This window comes from Pagrus major, chromosome 9 (assembly GCF_040436345.1).
Source record: "Pagrus major chromosome 9, Pma_NU_1.0".
Classification (NCBI taxonomy): Eukaryota; Metazoa; Chordata; class Actinopteri; order Spariformes; family Sparidae; genus Pagrus; species Pagrus major.
Window position 1 is genome coordinate 15,378,064 of NC_133223.1, and position 16,148 is coordinate 15,394,211.

The following is a 16,148-nucleotide window of genomic DNA, read 5'->3' on the forward strand; positions in this document are numbered from 1 at the left end:
CACGGTGGTCAACTGTTCACTGTAGTCCATTTGAAAATGTATCCAGATTTCTAGGGGAGATCCGATTTTACTATATAAAAAACACAGCCTCCTACCCCATTCGGCCCTAACTAGCATGAATGCCCTCAAGGGCTGTTATCTCAACCTCAATCGTACACAAGTGCGTATAATGCGAGTATGTGCACGCATACAGACACAAGCAGCAGGACCTGTCAATCACCTGTTCCCTCCAATCACACACTAACGAGACACTAATTGGGGAGCTTGCTGACATGACTGTCATAAGGAATACACTGACACGCAAACGCGCACATCAAGCGCGTGCAGCTGACTGCACACACACACAACAAAGCACTGTAGAGGTAATCAGAGATTTCTCTTCCTCTATCTCCAGTAAAGACGCTGAACTGTCTATCACAGCACACACGAGGAGCTGCAGTGCGTGCAAGTTAATGGGAAAACAGTATAATGAGGCTCTAAAAATGAGCTTTTTGCCTCTGATATAAATATGGGGTTCCACATGAAAAGAGGGCAGAAAATAGTTCAATTCAATTAGATTTGGGTTTTCAAATGCGGGTGGCACTAAAAGGGAGCATTTCATTTCATGCTTATGTAACACAGTCATCGTACGCTGGCTGAGCGCAGTGTAGAGAGTAGACCCTTCCCTGCTACGTCACCCAAATTCCTCTGAAGGGGAGATGGGAGGTTTATACCAGTGTAGTATCCAGTGGGATCAATAACAGGAGGGGAACCATGACCTTGCTGCCAACCTAGTCCACTGGCTTAAATTTTTAACACAACAATGCTGCAAAGACGTTTTTTTTTTTTTAAGAAGAAGAAGGGGAGGCATAAACACTCAAGTGCAAATGTGCAAACACACACACACACACACCCCAACTCTCTTCCCTCATCTCAGTCCTGCTGTTGGCTGTAAAAGGGCCTGCTGATGTTTCAGCCTTATTTATGCAAATCCCATTTTGCAGTTCAGTCACAATGGAGTATTGCTCTCTCTTTTCTTACTCTCTAGCTCCCCTACACGCTCTCCGTCTGCTCGGCCTCCATCTCACGAATTTCCTCAGTCCATTATTTGTTTAGGGTAATATCAGAAATGTTATTTCCACCTCTCCTCACAGTTTTCTGCAAGAATATAAAAAAAAACAAGCCAGAAGAAAGGGACCAAAGCAGCAGCAGCCAGCTCCTCTCAAACACAACAGCTGCCACATACATGTACCTAATATTCATTTAAATCAAATTAGCACATATGAAGTCTCAGGTCAAAGCTTTGCATCAAAATCTCAATGAAAAGAGGATTTTACAATCCTAATCTGAAGGCTGACTTGTGTTGTAAAGCACTCTTAGTGGGCGGTAAAAGACTGGAAAAGCACTGTATAAATACTGTCCATTTGCAGGGTCTAAGGCATCCGCAATTTAAGTCAAACTATGTCAATAAATAAAGCTTTTTTAAAGAATGAAATAATACAAATCTTCAAGTAAGCCAAATAACTTTTGTTGAATAAAGGTACACTGAAATGTCTTACTTTTCCAAAAATCCTCCTGAATCAACACTTCAATGACTTCATCAGCATCTTGAGAACAAGTGTAAAGGGAACACAAGCATGAAACAACAGTCATGTCTTCCCAAGAGGTACTAGAGCGTGTGTTTACTTCCTGTTTTACTCTTGTGATATGAATTATGAATGTTCCCCGGTGGACTAAGGATTGAAATGTCATAAATAAAGTAAATTGACAAAGTGCCAGAAATTATGGTTCTTTCACACAGTTTTTTTATCCAACACACCAGTATATTTTCTTTCTTTATACTTTCTAGTGTTCAAGAACTTTCCAATAATTAGATCTGCACAATTACTTGAAATATTATCAAAATCACAGTATGGCCAAGTGTAATATCCAAGTAGTATATCCACAGAAGCTACAGTGATTTGATCTATGTAAAATGTGAGATAGCATTGTAGTGCTCAAGATCGGTCTTGGTCTCAATGGGAAGACAACTAGAAAACCTGATTCTTGCGCTAAACATTGGTTTGTGTTAGGTGGATGGTAAAACTTGGAAGTGTTGAATAAAATGATTACGTTAATAAAGTAAGTAAAATTCCCACACATAAAATGCTTTTTTAGTATTTTATCAAGGGATTTCTCATGGTTCACTTGCAACTGTGATGCAAAAACAATCATTCCCACTAATTCTGACTCATATGGAAATCATAATATGTATCAAAATGATTATTTTTTTTTGTTTTTCACCATATCGTGCAGCCCTAGTATTAATTCAGATGATCAAACAAATAAAATGTTTTTTTCTTTTGTTCTTTAAGAGCAGAGTCAAAAAGTAAATGAGTGACTTTGACATTGTGAGACTGGTATCCGGGCATAACCTAGTGTTTTTCCTGCATGTCTTGAGACAGCCAATCAACAGCAGTATTAGATCTTGGCACAACAAGCATGCTGCATGCTTAGTGGTGCACTGAGGTGATGACATTAACTCCTTAGGTATCAAAAATTTGGTATCCAATGACAAGACATTTTTTGCTACTCAATAATATCCTGGCAATTCCGTCGGTGCCATGAAAGTATCGAAGTTCAACACCCAGCCCCAGTCTGTTTTAATTATTTGGCAAGCATACATCAAGTAAATAGCTCAGCTTTTCCATTGTACAAAACCAGTTTACTACAACTAGTTCCTGCACATACCTTCTGCCTGCTAGTGAAAGAGTAACTAACTGCAGACAGAACAAACAGCATTTACTCTACTTAATAAAAGGTATATAACAAAAAAGACTTCTGCTGCCCTTCAAGCAATGGGAGTCCAATCCAATCTGTTGGACATCCCACAGTCTCTGGCTATGGCAACACAACACACCTGCATGCTCACCTGTTGATGTGGCTTCCTGAGAACACTGTCCCAACATGCCACACCCTGCAGATTGCACGCATGACTCATGCTTGCTACATACAGAATGTGAGGAATGCGGAGTGTCACTAAAGATAGAGCTGTAACGCCACAGACGTAACATTTGACATAATGCATCTACCGTGACAGGAACAAGGACGCTCGCACAAGTATGACTGAGCTCCTGTTTCTACTGAAACCAAGCTGTGCCACAAATATTTAGAGAGAACTTTGCAACTGTTTCGCATTCTCCAAACTCGTAACTGCTCCTGAAGTACAATAGCAACATATCTCCATCCTTCTCCAGTCACTCTGTTACCCCTGTATGAGCTTTCTCTCCACTGGTTTGTCTGCATTTCTATAACAACTCTGACTCCCCCATCCTCGGCTCATCCCTTCCGCTGGTCTGCATACGATGCCCCTTCATCCCCAGGGAGGCGACATGTGTGTAATGTCACATTTTGTCATATCATATCGTGGTGACAGAAGCGTTGCTGTGTCCATCACAATGATGGAAGTGGCAATGAAAACAGGAGGATGGGGAAGGGGTGCGATACAGATATACACCAAGGAAGAGGGGGAGGGGGAGGGGTTATTACACAAGTCGCTCTCTTCACACAGTGTGCGGGTGGGTGTCTGTGTCTCAAACACACACACACACACACACACACACACACACACACAGCTGACTCACTAGTGACACATCTGCTGGCGTAGCCTGGGCACAGTGCCATGTGTGGCGGCCTGCTCCGGCAGCAGGACTGGCACTCAGCACTCCGGCCTGCTGTGATCTCCGTCTCACACACTTCACCCTGCACTTCCATCTCTGTCAATCTGCCCTCTGTCTGTGCATCTCTGGCTAAGTGGGTGTGTCTTGCTCACACACACACACACACACACACACACACACACACACACACACACAGTCACCTTTCTACTCAATATGAGACAAAGAGACTGGGTAAATGGCGTGCCATTATTTCACTGATACAACAAGTGCAGGTGCAAATTGGGGGAGTGCCAGTAGCAAATGTTTACAGTGTGATTGTTGTGGCCAAAAATTTAATGGTACAAGTACAAGGTAAACACCATGTTCACCTTGTACGTTTAAATTACTGTAAATGCAGCATGTCTGTATCTTTTTAAATTGTATCCATTCAAATAAGTTCTAACTTCTTTTGGGTGTTAATAGTTTAAATAATTTTTTTTAAAAAGGCCGGTAAATGTGCACAAAAAACGGACGCTGATGTGACCATGCAGCTACATTGGGCTCTTTATAACAGCCCACACTTCTCCACACTATCGCTAAAATCAAGCAACAACTACCTTCTCCCTCCACTGGTTGGGGATATGAGAGCAATGAAAGGCCAAATGACAAACCACGAGCAGAGCTGAAGCCTACGCTATGTGCGCAATCCTGAGGCAGTGAGATTTCTTAATCAGGCACAAAAAATCATGCTATCTTTTGCTTTACATTACTTTTACAAATTTGCACCTGCAAACTGCTCACGCTTCAATAGGTTGACTAGCAAATGTTAGCATAGCAAGCCAAGGCCCAGGCAGACAAGACATTATTAGGCTTATCCAACTGTAATTGTCCAGTGAAGAAGACCCAACTCTGGAACCTAAATTGGGCCAGATTCGGATTATGTCCAGTTGAATCTGATAGGGCTAGGGTTTTGGGTCTATGAATCAATATAGGCGATTATCTGGTGTGTTTGACTGCAGAAGGTGATTTTTCAGGAGAGAGAAAACAGTGACGCACAGTCATATATTACATATTGCTTCTCTTTTAGTCTACAGGTGCTTGTTTATTGATTATGCACCACCAATTCGTTATCTGTGGTCTTTTTCTGGGTCTCTTGACTACATTTCAGAGACGATTCGATTCTAAAAAACCCTGCCTTTTCTTAGATATCCCTTTGTGTTTGATAACCACATTTGAAGGAGATATATATATATATATATATATATATATATATATAGTCTGTGTCAAAAGGACCGGCCAATATATTAATATCAGAATTTTTTTTAGTCCCCAATACCTGTATCACCACAAAAAGGTTCTACTTTTATGGTACTGGCCATTGGGATTATACTGTGTGTACGCCTACTTTCTTCACACATGTTACTGTACAGTACTGTCCTGTACCATTCATCATTCTTTAGCCTTAACTTATTTGTTCAGTTCTTGATGTGTTTTTCTGTGTAGGTGCATTGACAAGAATCTAAAACTAGAGTCAACGTCTGAGCAAAGTAAAACTGCTTTTTAAGGCAGGAGCAATGGGATGTGTTAAGAGTGCTCACTGAAATCAATGGTAGCTACAGTGACATCACCAGTAAATAGTAGAAAAGAAAAAACACACTCCCAGTGCAAATTCATACACACAAAGCAAATGTGCAAATTCAAACTTCAAAGTTTTTCCTAGTACATTTCTGTCATTTGTAGCTCCAAACAGAAACTCCATTTGCTTAAGAGAGACTCTGCTGCCCTCTGTGCAGACCCCTTCTTTCCTCCCTTCCCCTGACCATGCTCTCTGGTCCGTGACTCCCTCCCTCCATCCCAACAGTCGCTCCCACACTCGGGCCACATTCCTCCCCTGCTCATGCTGGGAGGACGTCTCCCTGTGGCTAAAAGCATTGTGGGAAATCCCAACGGCCAGGCCCTTCAGAGGCCGTGCAGACGTAAATGTGTAAAGGAGGCTTGGGTTCCTCGCTTGCCGCCCGTCAAAAGGCTCTTCCTGTAAGCCACTTGCAAATATATTACACACAAGCCACAAGTAAAAAACTAACACATGACAGTCATTATCAACGTCTTGATATAGAGCCTCACAAAAAGCAGCACAGAAACATCAAATACCCACATTTGAGGCAGCAGTCAATACAACCCACGCTGGGCCAAACCTCAGTTTATAGCACTAAGAACATCAGGCAGGAAAGGAAGGAAATTTTAGGATGCTGCTCAAAATATTTTTCCATAGATTCTTTTTGTGCATTTCAAATCACTTCACAACAGAAACAAAAAGTGAAAACTCAACCTGTCAGACCATGTGACACAGCTTAGGCATCTCTACTGACCTGGCATGACAACAAACATGCAAAAACACATTTTACTCCGAACACTCACAAACACACAGTACGGCAATACGTGTGCCGTCTCCTCTCCGCTAGCATTCAACAAAATTAGCACTGTGGAGGGAATACGAGCCAGATTGCGTCCCAGAATTACCCCAGTTTGCACTCATGTGTCATTCCCATGGAATTTTAAACACACTGCGTGAGACCTGCCCAATTAAATATACAGGCACAGAGCAATATACGTGCACATACTCATACCAACATGCGGCAGTACTTAGCTGTCCTAATAATGTCTGCGAAGCACTGAAGACTGCGCTACAAGTAATGGTATCTACTGCTCCCATGAGTCTGAGCTCCTTGAGGTTCTTCTGAATGTTCTGCAACAAGACATGTCTATGCTGCTTAAACACTCATGGTAATATGTTGAAAGCATGTATATTTCCCATGTGATCCAGGTAAAGTAGTGTAAAATGCAATCTGCCACTTAATCCTGACACAATGAACTTCTTCCCTTACTCTTAACACCTTGTCCTTTCAGGAAGAAGAGGATGATAATGTCGTTAGACAGTCTCTTCATTGTCACACTTTATTCTTGCTGCTATGACTCTAGAAAGAAAAAAAAAAAGCACTGTATTTTTGAGGCATGTATTTGCACTTTCACAGCATTTAAGGTGAGTAAAACTGATGTTCAAAAAAGTACAAAAAACACACTCCCTTCCTTTGTTTATGAGCATAAGCAGATGGCTTAAATTACTAAACAGTGAGGAAAAAAATCATGGAGGATGGAGATGAGATTTGAGCAGTTCAAATCCAAGGTGTGGCACCATTTTGGATGTCATGTTGTTAAAAAATGAGACGAATCTTGATAAGCCCACAGTTGTTTGCAAACAAAATAAATTATGGCAGTAAAACAAGCAGCATGCAGGCACATCCGGCTCACCACCCACAACTACAAACTGTAGAAGCAGAAAGGAGGGAACCTGTTGACATGCCTGCCCAACAGACACCAGATACATTCAACTGACATGAAACAACTTTATTTCATTCAGTGCTAAAAAAAGAAAAAAAAACACCATAATTCCTTTTAAACTAGCACATTTTAGAATTGTACTAAAGGAATCACGATAGATGTTAGCATGTTAGCATTAGTAGCTGTCGACTGCCAACTGCAGTAATGGACTGATATCAAATATAAAATAAACTACATGTAATTTGCGCTCTGTTCACATCATATTGATTGTTCTGTTAATACAAGAAGATGAGTGGAAAAATGTTAAATGCCAGCTTAATACAATTTTGCCACAAACCAGTGGCAAAATGGCTGCAAGCCACTAATGCTGGCGATTATAACATCAAACAAATAACCTAGCGCAAATTTTGGTTATTTTAAATGGACTGACAACAAGGCCAAACAATGGGGGAAATCACATTGGGAAAAAAGCATTAATTTGGATTAACAGGGTGTTATACTGTTATTCCCATTTTTAATGACAGTGCATGAATAGCCCAAAAACCTGTCTCCAAAGTCCTTTGAAAACAGAAGAGTCTAATAAAGACAGCGTGGTTAATGCAAACAACATTCAGTTCAGTAAAGCTTGTTATTTTCTCCCAAACTAATGTGAAAGACTCCCAAAGACTTTCTGCAAAGCATTGTTACAGACACAGCATCAATTATCAGGAGTTCAACCAATAAACATGAAGGATTTAAGATACCAGAAACTTCCCCTCAAAAAACACTTAACAATGAAGTCAAGTCAGTTGATGGATGCTTTTCATAGGCTCATAAAATGAGTTAGTTAATTTCAACAATAAACCAAGCCCTTTGAATTGTGTCACATGCAACACGCTATTGTTGTCAAAAATATTCAAATAATTATACATATGGATCCTCAAATCTGTGTTTTTTCACTCTTCTCTCTGACTGCAAGTTGTCAAGCACTGCTGTATTGCCCACATAGCCCCACCTCCTCCAGAAGTAAATTACCTTTGATGCTGTTGTTCTGAACACACAGTGTACGAGCCTCGTTATCTTTATCTTTTAATAAAATCTAAAATGTTATGCCTTCAATGTTTTGTCAATTTTTCCACCATAGTATCGAATTTTGATATTTTTAGGTATTGTATTGAACATAAACAAATAAAATAGGAAATAAGAAAATCCTTACAGGTTTTGTGTCCAAAATCTCAACTTTAATGCCTCTGCCTGATTGTGGTTGCCAGATAAGGAGCATTCCTTAGTGCCATGACTGCCCAGTGCTTGCGTATGCTTTAATATCCTGTGAAAACCTTATTTCTAAAAAGTGGTTTGCCCTCCAAACCTGGTTAGCACTGTGTCATGTTGCTACATTAAACTAGGCTAACTAGGGACAACAGTCTGGTAGCTGGATGGTACGTCAGCCTGGCTGGCAGCTTTTAGCATGGATAGCTGAGGTGAAAGCAGGTCACCGCAGCCCCCAGGTTCTACCTGCGCGCTGCACTGTTTGAGAGGACCCCTCCCCTCCCAGCAGGGGCAGCAGACCGTCTGTGCAACAACTGTCAATCACAGCAGAGAAACATGAAAGCAGAATTAAAGGTGCATTCTGACTCAGCCAGACACATCCCCGAGGATTGTGTACGGGCAACATGTGAGACTGAGACCTCCTACACTAAAAAAGATGAAATGCAGCCATTACAAAAACACATTCATATTTAAAGCTGTGACTGTTTGGATAGGCGCACTAAACTGAAAAGACCTACTACTAGAAGCTTGGTAGAAGATTTGTTTTACATAGACTTCCTCCTGCCTTGTGCAGGCAATTTCCTTTATTACAATAATCTATATATATTGTGTGAAGACTGCTTTATTTCAGTCAGTGTAGACTTTGATCAAATGACTACAGTAAATAAGGAAAACATATGATGCACTTATGTACTTACAGAAAATGCTGCGTGGCATGAATGATTATACATGGAATGATTTTTGGTTTTGAATAACTGGTGTTAGTGCTTCTAAAAAACAGGATCTTATTTGTTAAAACACTCACAAAATTTTCTGTCCTATCCATTATCAGTCCTTGCTACATAAGTTGTAGTCAAATTTTTATTGCGTTGTCTCCCATTTGATGTAGTTTTTATGTTTTATTAGCGGCATTTACATGGAGCCTAACATTACGCTAATAATCAGAACAAAAATGCCTCATGCAACCACCTCAATCGGAGGAAACTGATCCAGTCGGATTAGAGTGAATTTTAAATCGGATCAAGAGGGTGGTGTAAACCTTTGATAATCACTCTATAAACACTATGGTTATTTCTCTCTAGTTGCAATAATATATTCTTTCGGCGCACGCCTCACAAGGGGGGAACATTAGATGACGCTGCTTCCAGGCGGGACAGAAACATGGTGGTAACAACACAAAACTGGATCTTTGGCCGATATAAGAGTTTTGTCAAAAGGTTCGAAAAGTTTGAAAAGATGGACGAAGCCTGAATCCATCAAACCAGATTTGCAAATAATGTTCCCAGAACAACATGGACCCTTCTTAAAAATTGTATTGACAGGCGGAGTGAATGAATGAATTAAATTTTCTACATAAAGTTGTCAAAATTCTTATTCTTCTTATGTTACATTTCCAGACTCTTCAAAGGGCGGGGGAACCACTTAACACAGGTCAAAAAATGTTAGCTCTAATTAAATGCTTTGGGGCATGTGAATGCACATCTTATCGGACCAGTTAATTTAGCATCCATATAAACAGTCAAGTGGGAATCTCTAAATCAGAATGACTTCTATTGGATTGAATAAATATTTTCCATGTAACAACAGCTATTGTTACTGTTCCTAACTTGCTTCTAAACTTTGTAGCCTGGCCATTCACAAGTGCTAAACTGTTATTTTTAGGGATACACTGGCTCCACTTTTTCTCCCTTTAAATACAAAGTCTGATATCTAAACTCAGGATATTGGCTGATATAAAGTCAGCCAATATTGGAAAAGTCTATATAGGTGCCAATATGGATTAAATCTATCAGATCAGATCACTACTTATTTTGACTGACATGGGAGACATGACCACCGGTGCAGAAAATTGGCAATGTTTGCAGAATCACTGAAATCACTACACACAGAAATTAAAGATTTATTTTCCACTTCGTCTGTCTTCAACTTCAAAGATCTGATTACGTTAAATCTAGTAGTTTTTTTTAACGTACCTTATACAAATTGAGGAATGACATATTGTCTTCTGTCAAGCAACAGTTTCTTGGAACTGGGAAACGAATGCACATATGAACGTAAGCGTGCAGACTATGATGGTTAAAAACCAAATAGTACTTTTCTGCTCCCTGGGGATACTACATAATTACTGTACAATGGAGGCCTGACTATTGTAGGAGTCATTCAGCGGATGAACTAAATTCTTTAATTATTTGTAAATGGAAGTCTTTAAAGGGGAACTGATGCTTTTACTAAATATTAACACTCTATAGTTTATGTGTAATAAAAAGTGAGTGAAAATGAACATTTAAGCTATAGAAAATACAGACTTGGGTCTAACCTGCTGTATGGATGAGGAGGGCAGCCCACTGCCACCCACTACTCAGGCAATGAGACAAACTTCCCCCTCCGACACATCCCTCCATGTCACACACAACACAAGCCTTGCGAGTTTTAATTAGAAAACCCATGAAGCAAACAAATGCACGGAAACATGAGAGGCCAATACACAGAGGAGAAAATAAATCCTTTGCCACTTTACATCAATATCCATTTCCCTGCGTCCTTCACCTCACTGTGGTTTTTGGTTAACACGCTCCGGATTAGATAGCAGATAAATAAACAGCATGGACAGCGTTCTCAGGAAGAGCGCCCTGACCGCGCTGCGTCCTCCTCAGCATGTGCAGATCAGAGACCAAATATTGCACGGATAGTCCAAAGCAGTGCAGCTCTGAGGTCCTTTTTCCTCAAGACGCTCTACAATTGAAGGCCTCCCTCATCAGAGTGCAGCTATCAACATGGCCACATTCATAGATAAATGTCAAAGAGATAGTGACTGGTTTGGGAAGAGCATGCTTGTTATGGTTGCATCTGAGCAACATTAAGCTATCAAGTTGTGGCACCAGTCAGTCTTTGAGAAACAGAAAACAACAAAAACACAAACATTATAGACCGAATCACTGCGAGTTCACACCAACGGTCACTTCCGGACAGACACCTGGAAGTTAATTCACATTTAGGGCATTTGTGAATTTGGCAGCTTCTTATTTCTATTGTCATTTTCAGGGGCAAATGTAACGTTCAAAGACATTTAGTAAATCATGATGATCCAAACTATCTGATATTTCTACTGAGCTTATTTTATGTACTGTGCTGCTTAGCTAGCGCCTTTGATATCAACACAACAGCGACATCTTGGACTAACTGCTAGCTTTGGGGTATACCCAAGCTGTCGTTTTCTTTAGTCTGTGGCCTAACGGGTAAATTAGGTCTCAAACAAAGCATCAAACATGCATTTTAGATGAAAGAATGATTTCTAAGCTTTGAAATAACCACATGAAAAAGACAATATGATTGTATGTATGCTAGTGCTTGATGCAGGGGTTTTCTGCCGGGAAGTTATTTAAAACAAACATTATAATTGGTTCTATAGTTGGGAAAATGTGTGTGAAATGCTAGTCAGGAAAACTTTGCACACAGATAGTCTCATTCTTTTTCAATTTGCTTTTCTTAGTCCTGAGTACGGTGAAAAAAAACACTTTGTTTTACTGCTACGTCATGACTGCATCTGAAATCACTACTCGCTATGTGAAAGAAACTGACACATTGCGTTTGGGATTATTGTGCATGCCGTGGGTGCTTTTTCCGATGCATTGTGGAAATTTTTAAGGGCAAGGAATTCGGACACTCAAATGAAATGGCGGACAGTAAATGTGGTGCGCTACATGGTAAATAGGGAGGGATTTCAGACTCAGGGACAGCAATTAGGAGAATAGCATTTACATATCTTATTGGTGTGTGTTTTTTAAAAGAGCGGAGATGTGTATGTGTGAGTGAAAGTGTGTGATTAAGTGTGACACAGTAAAAAAAATAAAGAGAGCCAGAGTTGAGCTGGGTTACCTCAGAAGCCCCCCTGCCCTTTCAGCAGGGCCTCATATGGAGAACCAGGTCTCAGGTCCCCTGGGCACTGATGTCTGCTCTCCACTCAACTCCTCCCAGTCAGCCACGGAGGCTGTGCAGGAACCTGGACCCACTCACGACACCCTACAGCCACAAGTCATTCACACCTGGAACAGAGGGAGAAGAACTTTGCTCATCGGGTGAAACAGAAAACAAGCAAAAGGCAAGGAAAAGCACTCAGTCGCTTGTGTTGACAAGACCAGCGTGTAGCAAACACATAACCAGTGCAAGGCTGAGGTCATTAGGGGCTACAGGAGCGGTGTATACTCGCTTTTTTTTAACCCAAACACTCATTTATACTTCAGTTATCGACCAGTGTACACATAAGGGACTACAAGACAGCGTATGATACTCCGTCAAGAGCCTCCTTGCTCCTTTGCACCCGAGAGGACTTCCTCCAGATATAAACTGTGGGAGCGACAAAGTGACTTTTTTTTTTACACCTCAATAATGCAAAGAAAATAATGTTGAAGTGGTGACCACAGAGAAGATAAATATGAAACATCCTCAAGACTATGCAACAGATACACGCTCATGGCAGACAGCAGTGTTGCCTAGCAATTGAGGAGACCAGAGTCCTGTAACAGGAAGGTCTGCAGTTCAATCTCAGCAACTGGCAGGTACGCTTCGAAATGGTCCTTGAACGAGACACCGAACTCAGAAGTCACTCTGGATAACAGCATCGGTTTAAGGAGTGGACGGTTGACTGAAACAAAGCACAAAAGCTGCTAAGATTATGCTTCATGGCGGAGAAAATACCATTAGTATTCTGCCAATGTGATGCCGGATAAATATGGGAAATTTGATTTTATAAGAATTTAAATAAATGGCTCAAGGACTAGCCCTAAATTAGCTCATGAAAGGTAACAAGTTAAGACTTTATCCATGAGAGGAGTTAATTCACAAAATCCACAGGTATCAGATGCCTTTTACTAAACATTTCCACTATAGGACCTGTGGATTTTTTCCTCACTCACAGTCAAGTAAAAGAAAAAAAGGTTGATAAAAACACTAAAAGACTGAACACATTCTTTGCTATGTTTAGCTCTCTGGGTCCTGCCAAGGTAACACAGCACAATGCCACACAAGTTATTCACAAACGGGCCTAGTCGAGGAAGTCGTCCTAAAATATACACAGACACGTTCAAACCTAAAAGTCTGCAAATAAACGTAAAGCACACAACAACTACAGAGACCAGACTTCCCCCCCTGAAATCTCAGCGCCTCACTGGACAACTCTTGGCGGACAAAGTAATTCCATGGCGCTTGAAACTCCAGGAACTTTTTTTTTTTTCTTTTTCCTAAAAGAAGTTGTTCCTGTTTCGCCAGAGAACTGGGGGGGAAGGGAGGACTTCAGCACTTGCATTCATGGAGCGTCGGCCAGCGCAAACAAAGTCTTCCCCGAAGAGGGAGGCACTGGACGGCGGCTGAGAGCGAGAACAACGACGTCGGCACACAAGCACACGCAAAAAACACACACGAAACGAGATTCATTTGAGGGCTTTGTATGTGAATAAAACAATTCAAGGCCTCCTCGGGCAAACGTTCATTTTCAAGTTGTGCTAGCTCCGTTAACAATGTAACAATTAAATCGCTCGGCAGATGATAGGGCTGGCCGACACAATCAGCAGCCGAGGCCTATAATCTCGCTACGCGTTTATAAATCATATCACACACATTTTTAATAAAGGAAATACAATACCAGCGGTGTGGTACTCCCGAAGAATGCAGAACATGCATGCTGCATTGTATCCTTTTTTCATTTTCACCAAGCACGGGCGGTCCTCCAGTATAATGGGGTAAAAACCAATATTTCTCCGCGGGTTTTACACCATGCTGAAAACATCGTGAATAATCCGCTTTCGGTGCGCTGGAAAAAAACGGCATTCGCGGTTGAAAGGGTGCTCGCTGTCTGCCAGGCCAGACACGACGTGGGTTTGCTAGCCAGCCTTCGGGGACAGAGGCAGAGAAGAACGGATACCGGAGTGAGATGTCCCCGGGAGGAGGACCCGCGTGTGCCCGTTGCCAGGAGGCGAGCTCTGGTACCGACACTTTCCACCTGGATTTGGATAAAGGAGCACTCACCTGGAATGTTAGCTTAATTTCCGTTTTCCTCGAACGACGGATTCATCGCGTACACTCATCAAATCACAACATTATCACGGTAACATTATAAAATAGAAATGTGTCTCCCCCCTTTCGCCCGAGCTTTCCAGTGGTCCTACTCCATTACATCCCAGTCAAGATTTCCTGTCGTCTCCCCCCCCCCTCTCCGCTCCGGCGCGATGGTTTAGCCCGAATTCTAAGTAGCAATTCTAGGTCAGGTCTGTGTGCCAGTGAGAATGTTACTGTCGGACAGCGGCGAGGCACCAATGTCCACTACTCACAACATGGCAAATAACATACAAGTGTACAGAGGACAAACACACCCAAACTGTGCTCGCAACATTTATTTCTTTTTATTTTGCGTAGCGAGTTACACTCTCGTCTTTGTGGTGACGTCAAACTTCCTCACATGAAAGAACTTTGGAGTAGTAAAGCATCAAACTGGTGGAAGTTCTCACAGGATATTGATTTAAGGGCACACATGCCTCAAGAAATTACGAGTCCCAACTAAATTGTGTAATTCGTTGATAGCCGGAAATTCTCAAACAAAAGAATAAATATATTTAGTTGAAGCTTCTCAATAATGACACTTTTCTGATGTTGTTTTAGGTGAAAGTGAACTGGTGATAGTCACCTTGTTAGTAGGAAGTTGCAATGACAATAAAGATCAAATTATAAATCAGCTAATCAAGAAAATAACTGGCATTTTAATCATAAAATCTAGAATCAGCAACCTTTAATTCAGTCCAGCCTAATCCAATACCACATAAAATATATTCAAATCAGCTAGATCCAGAACTTTATTTGGATCTGCATGTAATTGTACTCATAGATACCAGCCACCTAAATATGTCTAATGTTTTCACTGAGATCCATGCATTGTTACCCGAGAAATTAACAAAAATGCCAGAAACGCTGTTTTTAAGAAAGTGAGAAAAGAATTCCTGGATCTGTACCTCCATCTGGATCCACACCAAAAGTTAATGGGGTTTATTCTGGCAGAGACCCATCCTCCATCCAGGTTTCGTGGCAATCCGTCCAGTAGTTTTTGTGTGATCCTGCTGACAAACCAACAAATAAAAGGTCAAAACAATAACCTCCGTGGCAGAGGTTGAAAAATGTTTGCATCCTGGTTTACTGTCACTGGAAGTAAAGGTCCAGTGTGCGGGATTTATGGGGATGTATTGGCAGAAATGGAATACAATATTCATCATTTTCATTAGTATATAATCACCTGAAACTAAGAATTGCTGTGTTTTTGTCACTTTAGATTGAGCCTTTTATATCTACAGAGTAAGTAGATCCTCCTTCAGGGAGTCCACCATGTTGTTTTCAACAGGAGCCAAGAATGGACAAACCAAACGTGGGCTCAACGTACAGGAGGGTGAGACAGGGGGTTTTCAGTTGGTTGCAGTTTGAAACCCCACCACTAGATGCTACTTAATCCTACTTTAATATTCTCGGTTATTTTTATTATGTAGCTGTCAATTGATTAGCAGCTGTTCTAAAGTGCCTTGATGTTTTTCAAAAGGAAGTACTTCATTATCTACATGTGCATTAGATTTAAAAGGAGTTCAGCCATTTATTAATGCACTTCTATTAAGTTCGGGGGCTCATAAAAGACTGACAAAATCAAAGCATCAAGTTTTTTTGGCCCACAGTATGGGTTTCAAAAACCCTCAATTCTACATTTCCCACAATCAAACCATCTTTCATAAGATCCTCCCTGTGCAGCAATACCCATGTCTTTCAGACTCTACACCTCCAGTTTTTTTGACTCATGTTTTCTGCTGTAAACGTGTAGCCTTCAAGCTCACGCTGAGATAACCCTGATGACATCTGCAGGGGTTATTTTTTTCAGAATTGACAAAGTCCCTTTTAAAGCCTCAGGCTGAGTAGTAC

The 16,148-nt window shown here is 41.1% G+C and overlaps 1 protein-coding gene across 2 annotated transcripts in view; it reads right to left on the reverse strand.

Moving 5' to 3' along the window:
* Positions 1-14,379, reverse strand: part of bcl9 (BCL9 transcription coactivator) — a 31,295-nt gene extending 16,916 nt beyond the window's left edge. Inside the window, exons 1-2 of one of the 2 annotated variants that reach the window (XM_073473554.1) lie at positions 14,226-14,379; positions 12,081-12,247 (exon numbers count right to left, since the gene is read on the reverse strand). The gene's annotated coding sequence lies outside the window, so the exon portion shown is untranslated. Of the gene's footprint in view, positions 1-12,080; positions 12,248-13,842; positions 14,172-14,225 lie in introns of those variants that run through there. The other variant, XM_073473555.1, reaches the window with a different exon arrangement.
* Between the last annotated feature and the right edge of the window lie 1,769 nt (positions 14,380-16,148).